Source organism: Prionailurus viverrinus, chromosome B3, assembly GCF_022837055.1.
Source record: "Prionailurus viverrinus isolate Anna chromosome B3, UM_Priviv_1.0, whole genome shotgun sequence".
Lineage (NCBI taxonomy): Eukaryota > Metazoa > Chordata > Mammalia > Carnivora > Felidae > Prionailurus > Prionailurus viverrinus.
Window position 1 is genome coordinate 102,645,130 of NC_062566.1, and position 14,537 is coordinate 102,659,666.

General features: G+C 38.3%; 1 long non-coding RNA gene across 2 annotated transcripts in view; it reads left to right on the top strand.

Annotated features, from left to right (window-relative positions):
- Positions 1-14,537, top strand: part of LOC125167969 (uncharacterized) — a 55,637-nt gene that overhangs the window by 6,966 nt on the left and 34,134 nt on the right. The window contains exon 2 of one of the 2 annotated variants that reach the window (XR_007153011.1): positions 11,208-11,301. The exons of the other annotated variant lie outside the window; for it this stretch is intronic. This is a non-coding gene — a long non-coding RNA (uncharacterized LOC125167969). The remainder of the gene's footprint in view (positions 1-11,207; positions 11,302-14,537) is intronic. 2 annotated transcript variants of the gene reach the window in all.

The window sequence follows — 14,537 nt, forward strand, 5'->3', positions numbered from 1 at the left end:
GATGTTGGCGAGGATGTGGAGAAAGAGGATCTCTTTTGCACTGTTGGTGGGAATGCAAACTGGTGCAGCCACTCTGGAAAACAGTATGGAGGTTCCTCAAAAAAATTAAAAATAGAACTACCCTATGACCCAGCAATTGCACTACTAGGTATTTATCCAAAGGATACAGGTATGCTGTTTCAAAGGGGCACATGCACCCCCATGTTTATAGCAACACTATCAACAATAGCCAAAGTATGGAAAGAGCCCAAATGTCCATCTATGGATGAATGGATAAAGAAAACATGGTGTGTATATATATATATATATATATATATATATATATATATATATACACATACACACACAATGGAGTATTACTTGGCTATCAAAAAGAGTGAAATCTTGCCATTTGCAACTACGTGGATGGAACTAGAGAGTACTATGCGAAGCAAAATTGGTCAGTCAGAGAAAGACAAATATCATATGACTTCACTCATATGAGGACTTTAAGATACAAAACAGATGAATATAAGGGAAGGGAAGCAAAAATCATATAAAAACAGGGAGGGGGACAAAACATAAGAGACTCCTAAATATGGGAAACAAACAAGGTTACTGGAGGGGTTGTGGGAGGGAGGATAGGCTAAATGGGTAAGGGGCATTAAGGAATCTACTCCTGAAATCATTGTTGCACTATATGCTAACTTGTATGTGAATTAAAATAAATAAATTAATTAAAATAAAATTTTTTTAAATAATAAAAAAGGGACAATGCATAAGAGACTCTTATGTATGGAGAACAAACAGAGGGTTACTAGAAGGGTTGTGGGACGGGGGATGGGCTAAATGGGTAAGGGGCATTAAGGAATCTACTCCTGAAATCATTGTTGCACTATATACTAACTAATTTGGATGTAAATTTAAAAAATAAAATGAAAAAAAGTGAAAAATAAATAAAAAGATTAAATAATATAAAAATAATAATAATAAAAAAAAGACCAAATGCCCAAGAACCAGGAGCACTGATGTCCAAGGGCAAGAAAAGATGGATGTCCCAGCTCAAGCAGAGAACAAATTTGCCCTTCTACTTTTTTGAAAGGATTAAATGATGCCCACTTGTAATGGTGAAAGTGATCTTTACACAGTCTACTGGTTCAAATGCTAATCTCTTCCAGAAACCTCAACAAGGTGTCAGTTCTTCCCAACTGATCTGTAGGTTCAATGTAATTCCAACAAAACTTCCAGCAAGCTATTTTGTGGAAATTGACAAACTGAGTCTAAAGTTAATATGGAGAGGCAAAAGCCCAGAATAGCCAGCACAATATTGAAGATGAACAAAGCTGGAGGGCTGACGCTTTTTGACTTCGAGACTTACTGAAAGCCACAGGAATCAGGATGGTGTGGTATTGGTGAAAGAACAGACAGATGAATGGAGCTGAATAGAGAGCTTATAAATAGACCTACACAAATATAGTCTACTTATCTTTAGGAAAGGAGCAAAGGCAAGATAATGGAGCAAAAACAATCTCTTCAACAAATGGTATAGAACAACTGGACATCCATATGCAAAAAAAATGAATCTAGATGCAGACCTTCCTTGTACCTTTCACAAAAATTAACTCAAAATGGATCATAGACTTAAATGTAAATGCAAAACTATAAATCTCCTAGAAGATAACCAAGGAGAAAATACAGATGACTTTGAGTGTGGTGATGAATTTTTAGATACAATACCAAGGTATGATCCATGAAAGAAATATTTGATAAGCTGGAATTCATTAAAATTTAAAATATCTGCTCTGTAGAAGACCATGTCAAGAGAATGAAAAGACATGCCACAGACAAGGAGAAAGTGTTATAAAAGACACATCTGATAAAGGACTGTTATCCAAAATATACAATGAACCCTTAAAATTCAATAGTACAGGGGCACCTGCGTGGCTCAGTTGGTTAAGTGTCCGACTCTTGGTTACGGCTCAGGTCATGATCTCACAGTCATGAGTTCGAGCCCTGAATCAGACTCAGTGCTGACAGCTCGGAGCCTACTTGGGATTCTGCCTCTCTCTCTCTCTCTCTCTCTCTCTCTCTCTCTCTCTCCCTCTCTCCCTCTTTCTCTCATTCTATAAAATAAATAAATAAACAAACAAACAAAACAAAATTACAACAATACAAAAACAACCCAATTTAAAAATAGGCAAAAGATCTGAACTGATGTATATCAAGAAGATATATAGATGACAAGCGTTAAGAAAAGATGTTCAACATCATATGCCATTAGAGAATTGTGAATTAAAACAGCAATGAGATACGACTACATACCTATTAGAATGACCAAAATGTAAAGCACAGGCAATACCAGGTGCAGACAAGGATGTGGAGCAAAAGGAACACTCACTCATTCATTACTAGGAGGAATGCAAAATGGTTCAGCCATTTTGGAAGAGAGTTTGGCAGTTTCTTTCAAAACCTAACGTACACTTACCATATGGTCCAGCTATCATGCTCCTTGGTATTTACTCAAATGAACTGAAAATGCATGTCTGTACAAAATCTTTCACAGCTTTATTCATAATTGCCAAAACTCAGAAGCAATCAAGAGGTCCTTCAGTAGGTGAATGGATGAACTATGGTATATCCAGAGTATGGAATATTATTCAGTACTAAAAAAAAGTGAGCTATCAAGCCCTGAACAGACATGGAGCAAACTTAAATGCATATCATTAAGTGAAAGAAGCCAATCTGAAAGGGTTACATACTGTATAATTCCAACTATATGACATTCGGAAAAGGCAAAACTATAAGTAAAAATATCACCGGTTGTCTGGGTTTGAGGGTGTGGGGTTAGGTAAAAACAGGCAGAACACAGAATTTTTAGGGCAGTAAAAATACTCTGTATGATATCATAATCATAGATATATTCTGTTATACATTTGTCACAGCGCATCGAATGTACAATGGCAAATGTAAACCCTACTGCAAACTATGGACTTTGGGTGATAATGATGTGCTAGTAGGTTCATTGATTGTAACAAATGTACCTACTGCTGCAGGATGTTGACAGCGGGGGATGTTGTACATGCATGAAACAAAGTATGGATGGAAACTCTCTATACCTTCTGCTCAATCTTGTTGTCAGCCTAAAACTATCCTTAAAAAAATAAAACTTACTAATTTTTTAAAATTGTGAATTTCACCTCATTGAAAAAAAAGGTAAGTTTGGATTTGTCCCCCAAGTTATTGTTTGACAACCCCTGACACAGATTCTTTGGGGACAGGGGCTGTTGTCTCTCCAATGCCTGGTATCTATTGTCATACAGCAAGCATATAAGTGGTATTTGTTTAGTACAAGTCTTTGTAACCAGCTCCAACAGCTTTACCATTTTTTAGCCTTCTGTTCTTAATCTGTTATAAACTACACAAGACCTTTTTTCATTTCAACTGTTTTGGCTACTCCAGGCAATTCACAATTCTATATAAATTTAAGGATCAGCTTTCCATTTCCGTAAAACAAGCCATTTTGAGACTAGGTAATGCATTAAATGTTAGATCATGCTGGGTAGTATTGTCATCTTAACAATATTAAGTCTTCCCATCAATAAACATGGAATATCTTTCCATTTTTGTCATCTTTAATTTCTTTCAGCAATGTTTATAGTTTTCTGCCTTTTACTTCTTTGGGTAAATTTATTCCTAGTTATTTTATTCTTTTTGATGCTATTGCAAATTGAATTTTTTCCTTAATTTCCTTTTTGTATTATTCATTGTTGGTATGCAGAAACACACTGATTTTTGCATGTTGATTTTGTATCCTTAAATTTTGCTGTATTTATTAGCACTAATAGTGTCTTGTGGATTCTTGGAGAAATGGATCATATCATCTGTGAATAGAGAAAGTTTTACTTCTTCCTTTTCAATTTGGATGGCTCTTATTTCTTTTTCCTGTTTAACTGCTCTAGCAATTGCAGTACAAAATTGAATAGCTATAGTGAAAGCAGGCTTTCTTGTCTTGGTCCTAAGGTTAGAGGGAAAGCTTTCAGTATTTCAGCATTGATTATGGTGTTAGCTATGGATTTTTCATAAATGCCCTTTGTCATGTTGAGGAAGTTTCCTTTAAAAAAAATGTTTTCAATGTTTATTTTTGAGGGAGAGAGAGCCCACACGTGAGTGGGGGAAGGGCAGAGAGAGGGAGACAGAGGGTCCAAAGCAGGTTCCACGTTGACAGCAGAGACCCCGATGTGGGATTCAAACTCATGGAACTGCGAAATCATGACCTGAGTCAAAGTCGGACATTTAACTGACTGAGCCACCCAGGCGCCCTGAGGAAGTTTCCTTTTAATCCAAGTTTTCTGAGTGTTTTTATCATGAAATGATGTTGAATTTGTTAAATGCTTTTTTTGCATCAACTAAGATGATCATGGGGTTTTTTTTCCCTATCAGTTTATTAATGCAGTGTGTTACATTGATTGGCTTTGTTATGTTAAACATTCTTGGGATAAACCTCACTTGATTATGGGGTATAATCTTCATAATATGCTGTTGGATTTGGTTTCCTAGTATTTTGTTAAGGATTTTTGCATCAGTATTCATAAAAAATATTTGCCTATCGTTTCTTTTCTTATGGTTTCTTTCTCTGGCTTTGTTCAATGTACTATTGGCCTTATAAAATAAGTTAGGAAGGATTCCCTTCTTTTCATTTTTTGGGAAGAGTTTCAGAAGGATTGGTGTTAATTCTTCCTTAAAATTTTAGTAGAATTTTCCCTATTAAAATTGCAAAGCCATTTTTCACAGAAATAGAACAAACAATCCTAAAATTTGTATAAAACCACAAAAGACCCTGAATAGCTGAAGGCCTTTTGAGAAAAAGAGCAAAGCTGTAGGCATCATGCTTCCTGATTTCAAACTATATTACAAAGCCATTTTAAACAAACCAGTATGGTATGGCATAAAAACAGACACATAGATCAATAGAACAGAATAGAGTCCCCAGAAAAAAACTCACACATATATAATCAATTAATTTATGACAAAAGAGCCAAGAATATGCAAAAGGGAAAGAACAGTCTCTTCAATTAATGTCAGGAAAATTGGACAGCTACATGGAAAAGAACAAAACTAACCACTATCTCACTCCATACACAAAAATTAACTCAAAATGGATGAAAGACTTGAATGTAAGACGTGAAACCATAAAATTCCAAGAAGAAAACAGGCAGTAAGCTCCTTGACATAGGCCTTGGCAATGGGTTTTTGGATTTGACACCAGAAGCAAAGGCAACAAAAGCAGAAATAAACAAATGAGACTACATCAAACTAAAATTCTTTTGCACAGCAAAGTAAACCATGAACAAATGAAAGGTAACATACCAAATGGGAGAAAACGTTTGCAAATCATGTTACCTGAAAAGGAGACAATATCCAAAATATATAAAGAACTCCTATAATTCAACCACAACAAAACAAAACAAAACAAATATCCAACTAAAAATAGGCAGAGGATCTGAATAGATATTTCCAGAGAAGACATACAGGTGTCCAACAGGTACAGATGAAAGGTGAAAAGATACTCAACATCTTTCAACATACGGGTGAACAGATGCTCAACATCACTAATCATCAGGGAAATACCAATCAAACCACAATAAGGTATCACCTTACACCTATTAGAATGGCTGTTGTCAAAAAGGCAAAAAATAATAAATGTTGACAAGGATGTGGAGAAAAGGAAACCCTTGTGCATTGTTGGTTGTATGTAAGTCAGTGTAGCCAATATGGAAAACAGCATGGAGTTTCCTCAAAAAATTAATAATAGAACTACCATATGAGCCAGCAATTCCACTTCTGAGTATTTATACAAAGGAAGCAAAAACACTAACTTGAAAAGATATATGCATTCCCATGTTCATTTCAGCATGATTTATAATAGCCTAGACTTTGAAGAAACCTAAGTGTCTATTGATGGATAAATGGATCAAGAAAATGTGATATACACATAGAATGGAATATTATTTGGCCATAAGAAGAAAAAAATCTTACCACTTGTGACAACATGAATGGAACTTACAGGCAATATGCTAAGTGAAATGAGACAGAAAAAAAAATAGCATGTGATCTTACTTACAAAGGCTTGTGTAACCCCACCAGGTCCTACCAACCTCAAACCCTTCTCTCCATAGGAGCCACAGACCAGCCTGAGGACCAGTTAGGGACAGCAGACACCACTGATACTCTGAACCATACCCAGCACAAACCCCAAACTAGAGTCCATAAAGAAACAGTGATGGGTACTGGGCCTGGGAGAGTGGGGCATGGTGCCTATACTACCTTGGTCTTGGCTCTGCACTCAGAAAGGTAACTCATCATCCGTACTCAGGCTGAGGAAGCACAGAAACTTGGATGTTTAGACAGCAAAACTGATGACCATGCTTCTCCTTTGTACCAAAGGCACTTTTGCTGAATTCAAAGCATCTTAGGTAAAACTACCTATTGTCTGTCAGAGGCTTCCTTTTAAAAAATTAAAAAGCAAAATAAAGAAATGAATAAACAAAAAGCAGAAACAAACCCATAAACACAGAGAACAAACTGATGGTTGCCAGAGGAGGGGGAGGGGATGGGAAAAATGGATGAAGGAAAGTGGGAGATTCAGGCTTCCAGTTATGGAGTGAATAAGTCACAGGGATAAAAGGCACAGGTTAGTCAATGATATTGTAATAGCAGTCTACAGTGACAGGTGGTAGCTACACCTTTGAGCACAGCATAAGGGATAGATTTGTCCAATCACTGTGTTGGACACCTGAAACTAATACAATATTGTGTGTTAACTATACGTCAATTAGAACATTTTAAGGCTTGGGGCACCTTGGTGGCTTAGTCGGTTGAGCGTCAGACTTCAGCTCAGGTCATGATCTTATGGTTCGAGTCCCATGTCAGGCTCTGTGCTGACAGCTCAGAACCTGGAGCCTGCTTTGGCTTCTGTGTCTCCCTCTCTCTCTTCCCCTGCTTGCGCTTTCTCTCCCTCGCTCTCAAAAATAAAACATAAAAAAAATTATAAAACATTTTAAGGCTTTTATTATGTAGTAAATGTTGCATCTTCTATTGAAGGCATCCATGAATAGGTCAGCGCTGCCCTCTACTGGATGATCTGTGTTCATTACTCAATAATTGTGCACAAAATGACTTAAGTAGGATTTTTGATATTTTTTTCTGAATTTCGATGAAAAAAATGAATGGAAACTAGGATATTCTTCCATGCCTATTAAAATGGTTAGATAAAAAGTTCCTCCAAAAAAGTCTTCTTTTTCTACTTTTGAGAATTATACGTTTAAAAAATGAATTCAAATACATTAACAACAAAGAAAGAAAAAGCCAGAGAGACAGAAAGATCGAGGGGAGATGGAGAGGGAGAGGCAGAAAATAAATTCTCATCAGAATAAATGGGTAAATTTCTTACTTTGGCAACTCCCAAAATAAACTCGAGGAAATGCTTTCTTTGTGACATCACCAGCTGCAGTTCTTCTAATGTGTATGCTAATTCTAGCTCAGGGGATAAACTTTTTATCTTCTTCAGACAAAATTTAAGCTGAGTTAGTTTACTCAACTATAATGATCAGTACTCCCGCTGTGAAAATGTAGGTTCCTTTCAGAGAAGATTAAATTGTGGTTTGTTGCAAGTCAGCCAGCAAGCTGTTATACCTGTCATAGTAATAGCATTAAAACTGACTGAAATCCAGCCCAAGTTTTGACTTATAAGACAAGAAAAAATAAACGGTAATTAAAAGATATTACTACTTGAGGGGCACCTGGGTGGCTCAGTCGGTTAAGCATCCAAGTCTTGATTTCGGGTCAGGTCATGATCTCACAGTTCATAAGTTCGAGCCCCGCATTTAATTCTGTGCTAACAGCAGTGAGCCTGCTTGGGATTCTCTGTCTCCCTCTCTCTCTGCCTTTGTCAGCTCACACACACACACACACACACACACTCTCAGAAATAAATAAACATTAAAAAAATATATATTACTACTTGAGTAGCACTTACAAAGAAAAAAAAAAGTAAAGAAAAAGGAAAAAAAAGGAATACCTATGCCATAAATTACTGTGACAAGAACACCTAGATGCAGTCTTAATAAAACATATGCCAATGCAGAATGAGCTATCATTTCTGGGTTAAAGATTCCCAACCCAAACTCTCCAATCCCAACCTCCACCATCTCTCCCAGAGACCCTGAAAAGAACACGGGCTTTGGCAGAGACAACCTGGATTCAAGTTCCAGCTCTGCCGTTCCAACTCAAGGCCTTGCTCTCCTTACCTGTAAGGTCGAGACGGTAATGTGTAACTCACAGAGTCTGACAAAAACTGAATGAAATGAAACATGCAAATCACTTAACACAGTATCTGGTACACATTAGGTTTCAATAAAAACATTCTTTTCCTTCCAAACTCCTATATCCACCCAGTTACGAGACAACTCCAAGTGACACACAGGCCATCATTTCCAAGCAACATGTCTAAAACTCTTCTCCCTCTCTCTTTTCTTTCCTAAGTATGGCCACCATTATTCACCTCGTTATCCAAGTCAGACACTTGAACATCACCCTGAATGCCCTTCTCCTTCACATGTGCTTTAAAAATTCCTTTTCTGCCTGCGAGACTCAGTTCAGATGTCACTTCTCCTGAGAAAAGCCTGGATTTCTCTGCTCCTCTCAGGCTGAGTTAAGTTCTTGATCTTGTCCCATGTTTCCAAACTCCCCATATGTACATCTAGTAAAGAACTAGTTACCCCACATTGTGGTGACTCATTTCTCTTCCCCACTGGGCTATGGGTACTTTTAGAGCAGAGACTGTGTCTTATTCAGAGTTTTACCCCCAAGTTCCAGCATTGCACCTGCCATAGGAACATGCTGAAAAACATCTGTGTAATAAATGTTAAAATGGATTCATGAATTAATAATATGTTGTTTCTAAAATGCTCATCTTACTCCTTTCTTCTATGGAACAATAGAGTTAGGAGTCAGATAGAGAATGTCATGTGGCCCGACTAGCCAAAATCAGGCTTCCTAGTCCTTCCCCTCAAATTTAGATTTCTAGACTCTGGAAGTTAGGCAAGATTTGCCGAGCAGGCACCTGACTCATACCTATCAAACACAGAGTGAGACAAGCTTGCCCCCAGAAGCCCACCCTTGGGCCTTGACCGAGCTGTGCTTACTGAATCAGGGGCAAAGGAAAATCTGTGCTCCTTGCAGGGAGGGCAGTTCTAAAAAGGAGAATATATGTACTTTAAGTTGTTCCCTGCACAGGGAGCTGGCTGAGGGGCAGGTGAGGCCTGAAATTCAGCTCACACTCCATTAGCCAAGTGGGGCATGCTGGTTTGAGTCTGTGTTGCGTAAGGATACTGTCTGCTTATCAAGCCCTGTAGTCACCCCCTGAGGGCTGTGTCTACCCAGAGGGGACACAAAGCTCCATTTGAAATGGCTGGTCATTTAATTTTGATGAGCTAGGAAAGGAAGGGAAGAGCTCTCCCTAAGAAAAATAAATGAGGGTTGGGGCTCCTGAGTGGCTCAGTCAGTTAAGCGTCCAACTCTTGATTTTGGCTCAGGTCATGATCTCACAGTTCATGAGATCGAGCCCCATGTCGGACTTCATGCTGACAGTGTGGAACCTGCTTGGGATTCTCTCTCTCTTTCTCTTTCTCTCTCTCTCTCTCTCTCTCTCCCCGTCGCTCTCTGCCCCTCCTCTGCTCACTCTCAAAATAAATAAATAAATATTTTTAAAAAAGAAAAATAGGTGGGGAGAAGAGAGTTAGTATTAACTGAATATCTACTATGTGCCAGACACTGGAATACATGATTTGGATAAACCACTTCATGTCATTCAAACAAATCTGTAAAAGTTGGTTATCTTCAGATGAATATACTGAGGATTAGAGCCAGGATGACCACATAAGTGATGACACTTGGTTCCAAAGTCCATTATCGTACCACCGCTCCATGATACTTTGTACTCTGCCAACAGAACATCCTAGTATCAGTAACTTATTCTGTAGTATTCCCAGGAGCTAAAGAGCATGAAGTTGAACAATGCAAACAACGCAAATGTGAGCTGAGAAATGCGATCAAGGCACTACCCAGTTTTCAAACAGGTACAAAAGTTCATTCCAAGACTAGGGGCGCCTGGGTGGCTTAGTTGGTTAAGGGCCCAACTTTGGCTCTGATCATAATCTCACGGTTCATGGGTTTGAGCCCCACATTGGGCTCTGTGCTGACAGCTCAGAGCCTGGAGCCTGTTTCGGATTCTGTGTCTTCCTCTCTCTCTGCCCCTCCCCCACTCACACTTTGTCTCTCTCTCTCTCTCTGTCTCTCAAAAATAATAAACATTAAAAATTAAAAAAAAATTCATTCCAAGACTACAACTTTGCAAATATTTTTTTTCTAAACTATAAACGAAAGTTAGGCTCTTGGACAAGCTCACAAAATTGTTTTTCGTGGGTTTGGAAGCTTAAGCCCTGAAATAGAACTTCTCTGATCGTCTGTGAATATTGAGTCCCTGATGGTCCTGGCCACCATCTCAAGCTGGTAAGTTCCAAGATGGATTGACTAGCTACATATACAGGGGCTTATAAGGCAAGTAATATAAAATGAAGGATCTATATAAAAAGCCCTACAAATAAGGTTTGAAAAATCTCCATTGCAGGGTTTCTCAATCTCAGCACTATGAACACTCTCATCTAGATAATTCTTTGTTGTAGGTTACTCTCTGGCACATTGTAGGATATTTAGTAGCATGCTACCCTCAACCCACAAAATGCCTATAAAAACATCCCAGCACCAGTTTTCTGTTTACAGCCAAAGAAAATGTCCCTTGGAGGACCAAAATCACTCTCCATTGAGACGTTGGAATGCAATGGTCTCTGAACAATGGCTTACAACCACTTCAGTCCTCTGTAGCTCTCAAAGGTCAGAAACCCAGCTTTCTACGGATAAACTCTTAATATACAAAGACACATAACATTTTAAAAAGTAAAACACAAGTCTTGAGGGTTATGAAGGATTATTTGGAAATCCTTCAAAGATTTAAGACATTTAAATATCTCAGTCTTTTTAATACCTAGAAAGATTCAATACCATTTTCTTAAGTAAAGGGTGATCAAAAATTCCTTTCCAGTGTCGTAAAATATACTGTTCCCCAGAACAGTCTAAGATTTTTAGGTGAATTATGATATGCTTGTTTTCAGGTGGTGATTTGGAATCAACAATGGGCCTTTTCTTTGACTGTAAACAGAAAACTGTGGGTGTGGACATAATGAAGCAATTGTACCATTGGAAATAGTGAGTAACTCACATCCCTCTTAGAGAGGGGAGGGTCATACTACCTTCACAGCACAGACCAAGAAAATTCCCATGATGCTAAGAGAAGTTTCAGATTCCACAAAATAATCTGAATCCCCTACTTTTTTCTCCCATCCCATTATTCTCTGCTTTCAAATGAACAAAAAGTGGTTACCTTCACAGGCTATCAAGCTAATGCCCAATTGCCCCATGGGGGAGTTCAACCTCTCTTTTATATGAAAATTAGAATTCTTATCTGATCAACATCAAAATCTCCATTCAAAGATGAATATAGAGGCAGGAGTTGCTGTAGCTTTCTAAACGTTACACAAAGCAGGCTGAGGAATCAAATTTCAAGACTCTTCTGTCCTGAGTCCTCAGTAAGCATTATACATTCTCCACTTGAACACTGAATTCTGGGGGCTAGCTGTTACATTAAACTGACCTCTCTCCTGACTCACATCCCCTAATAAGAAAGCTTTCAAAGACAGTTGAAAACCTTTATGGTATGTATATGTATTGTGGAGTGGTTAAGAGTGGGGACTCTGGACAAATGTCCATCGATGGATGAATGGATAAAGAAGACGTGGTATATATATACAATGGAGTATTACTTGGCAATCAAAAAGAATGAAATCTTGCCATTTGCAACTACATGGGTGGAACTGGAGGGTATTCTGCTAAGTGAAATTAGAAAAAGACAAAAATCATATATATGACTTCACTCATATGAGGACTTTAAGAAACAAAACAGATGAACATAAGGGAAGGGAAGCAAAAATAATATAAAAACAGGGAGGGGGACAAAACAGAAGAGACTCATAAATATGGAGAACAAACTGAGGGTTACCAGAGGGGTTGTAGGAGGGGGATGGGCTAAATGGGTAAGGGGAATTAAGGAATCTACTCCTGAAATCATTGTTACAGGATATGCTAACTAATTTGGATGTAAATTAAAAAAAAAAAAAGAGTGGGGACTCTGGAGCCCTATGTGGACCAGGACCCAGAATCTCAACTCTCCACTTACTGGCTCTTGGGAGACCCTTGGGACCCTTACCTCAGCTTTGTGCCTATTTCCTCACCTATCCAATGGAAATAATCAAAAGTGCCTACTTGTTAAGGTGCTTATGAGGAATAAATGAATTATTATTTATAAAGTGCATAGGCACGCCTGGATGGCTCTGTAGGTCCTGGATGACCTTGATTTCAGCTCAGGTCATGATCTCCCACAGTTGTGGAATGGATCCACACTCAGTGTGGAGCCTGCTTGGGATTTCCTCTCTGCCCCTGTCCTGTGCGTGTGCATGCACTCTCTCTCTCCCTCAAAATAAATAAACAAACAAGTAAACATTAAAAAATAATAAAGTGCATAGAATGGTGTCTAAGATCTAGCAAGTGCTATGCAAATATTTATTAACCAAAAGTATAAAATAAATAGAGAAACACGAGGCTTCTGTCCCATTAATGCAAACAAACCATGCCCTAGGGGAAAATTAAGAAATAGGTGTCTTGTCTTTCCTACCTGAACTTCCTTCTTTCTGTCTCTTCTTACTTTTTCTATGTTCAACTTGAGCCCCCTTTTCAAGTTCTTACCAGGGTGTTAGCAGATCACAGTTGGTGATGTTTAAGGTTGCCCGTCTAAGCTTCCTTTTCCAAGGGGCCTTTGAATTCCCCTTGGAGACTCTGAAAGGCTGAAAAGTCAACAGAGTGTAAAGAAATGAATCTGCAGTGCTGACATGTCAAGGTGGAGTTGTATTTTCAGATGGGGGGATCCTTCTGTACCTGGGCTGCACCCTCCTGAGGCTGGCCCAGGGAGAATAATGCAAATTCATACCTTTGAACCTAAAAGTTAAATTTAAAAAAACAAGCAGCCTCAAATGTCTCTGTGCTAGCATATGGAAATTGTGGCACTTTCTTGAAATGAGTCATCCTAAACCCAAGTTAGAAGCAGAGATAATTTCCAGATGTCAAAAATTTTTTATTTTTCACTAAATAAAAAAGCAAGCAAGATGGAACATTGTTCTTAATACTGCTTCTTTTCCTAGCTGTTAATGTTTACTCACTTCTGATTTTCCTAAGATTATCCCCTTGTAAGCTGTGGCCTAAATGCATTTAAATTGCCTTTGAATATCCCAAGCAATCCTTACTACCATGGAAACAGAACCAAGGATATGCAAGATGACTCCTCAGGGGCATAACTTGGTGCTTTACATACTTTTGATTGGTTGTTCCTTGCTCTACACCCCTTCTCTGAAATGCAATCATGTTGGTTGTATTTATTTTTATTATCCATGAGAGCACACAATTCACCAAGTAGTGGAAAGTGCCATTCATCCATCAAAGTGCTTCCACAGATATTTATAATCACAGGCAGCATTAGCAAGGGCAAATCCGTATGCATCAGAAAGCATGGGCAGATTGATCCAGAAGGATTTAGGCATTTGCCCAGTGGCCTATGAGGTAACCTACACTTTTTGTACTTTTGTTGGTGGAGAAGAAAAGGGCGTGGTCTAGTGCACCAAAGAATGCTGCCTAATGTCATGGCTCTTGAAAATGTGACTTGGCAGTTGTACAGTTCTGTATAGAGGGAGTATGAGAGTAACAATAAGGGACAAAAAATGAGAAATATCCAACTTACGACTCTTTTGGTAAAGTATTTATAGCCTTAGTAAAATACCTTAGCTGTTTCTCCCCCATATGTAAAATGGGCATTTCTGGAGTGTAGAGTTAAGGCTTGGGTTCAGTTTGAGGTCAGTGTTTGTAAACTAACGATCCTCTGGATGAAAGATTAGACATAATAAATATTTCCCTTGCCTGTTTCATCAAGCATGATGAAGATGGAGAAAAATGTCAAGGTCATGTCTGTCTCTTTTGTTCATTCTATTTCAGTATCTATCTGAGTATCTATCTCAGCCACTTATAGGCATAATATTCTCATACTTTACAAATAACTGGAGTCATGACACATGCAAAGGCACAAAATAAATATTTGTTTTATTCTTTTTCGTCTTCCCTTTTTTGGGTTACTGGGAATTCTCTGGGCATATGTCAAGAGACCAGCCCACTGCTTCTTAGAATAAATGATATCATGGCAATGAAAGGGCATAAAGACCAGACAAACTGGGCCTACCTGACCTTCACCCAGCATAGAAATGATTTTGACATTTAGATGTTGAAAGACCAAAATGTTGACAACTAAGTTTAATCTCTATGATATATCAAAGTTCCTACACAGT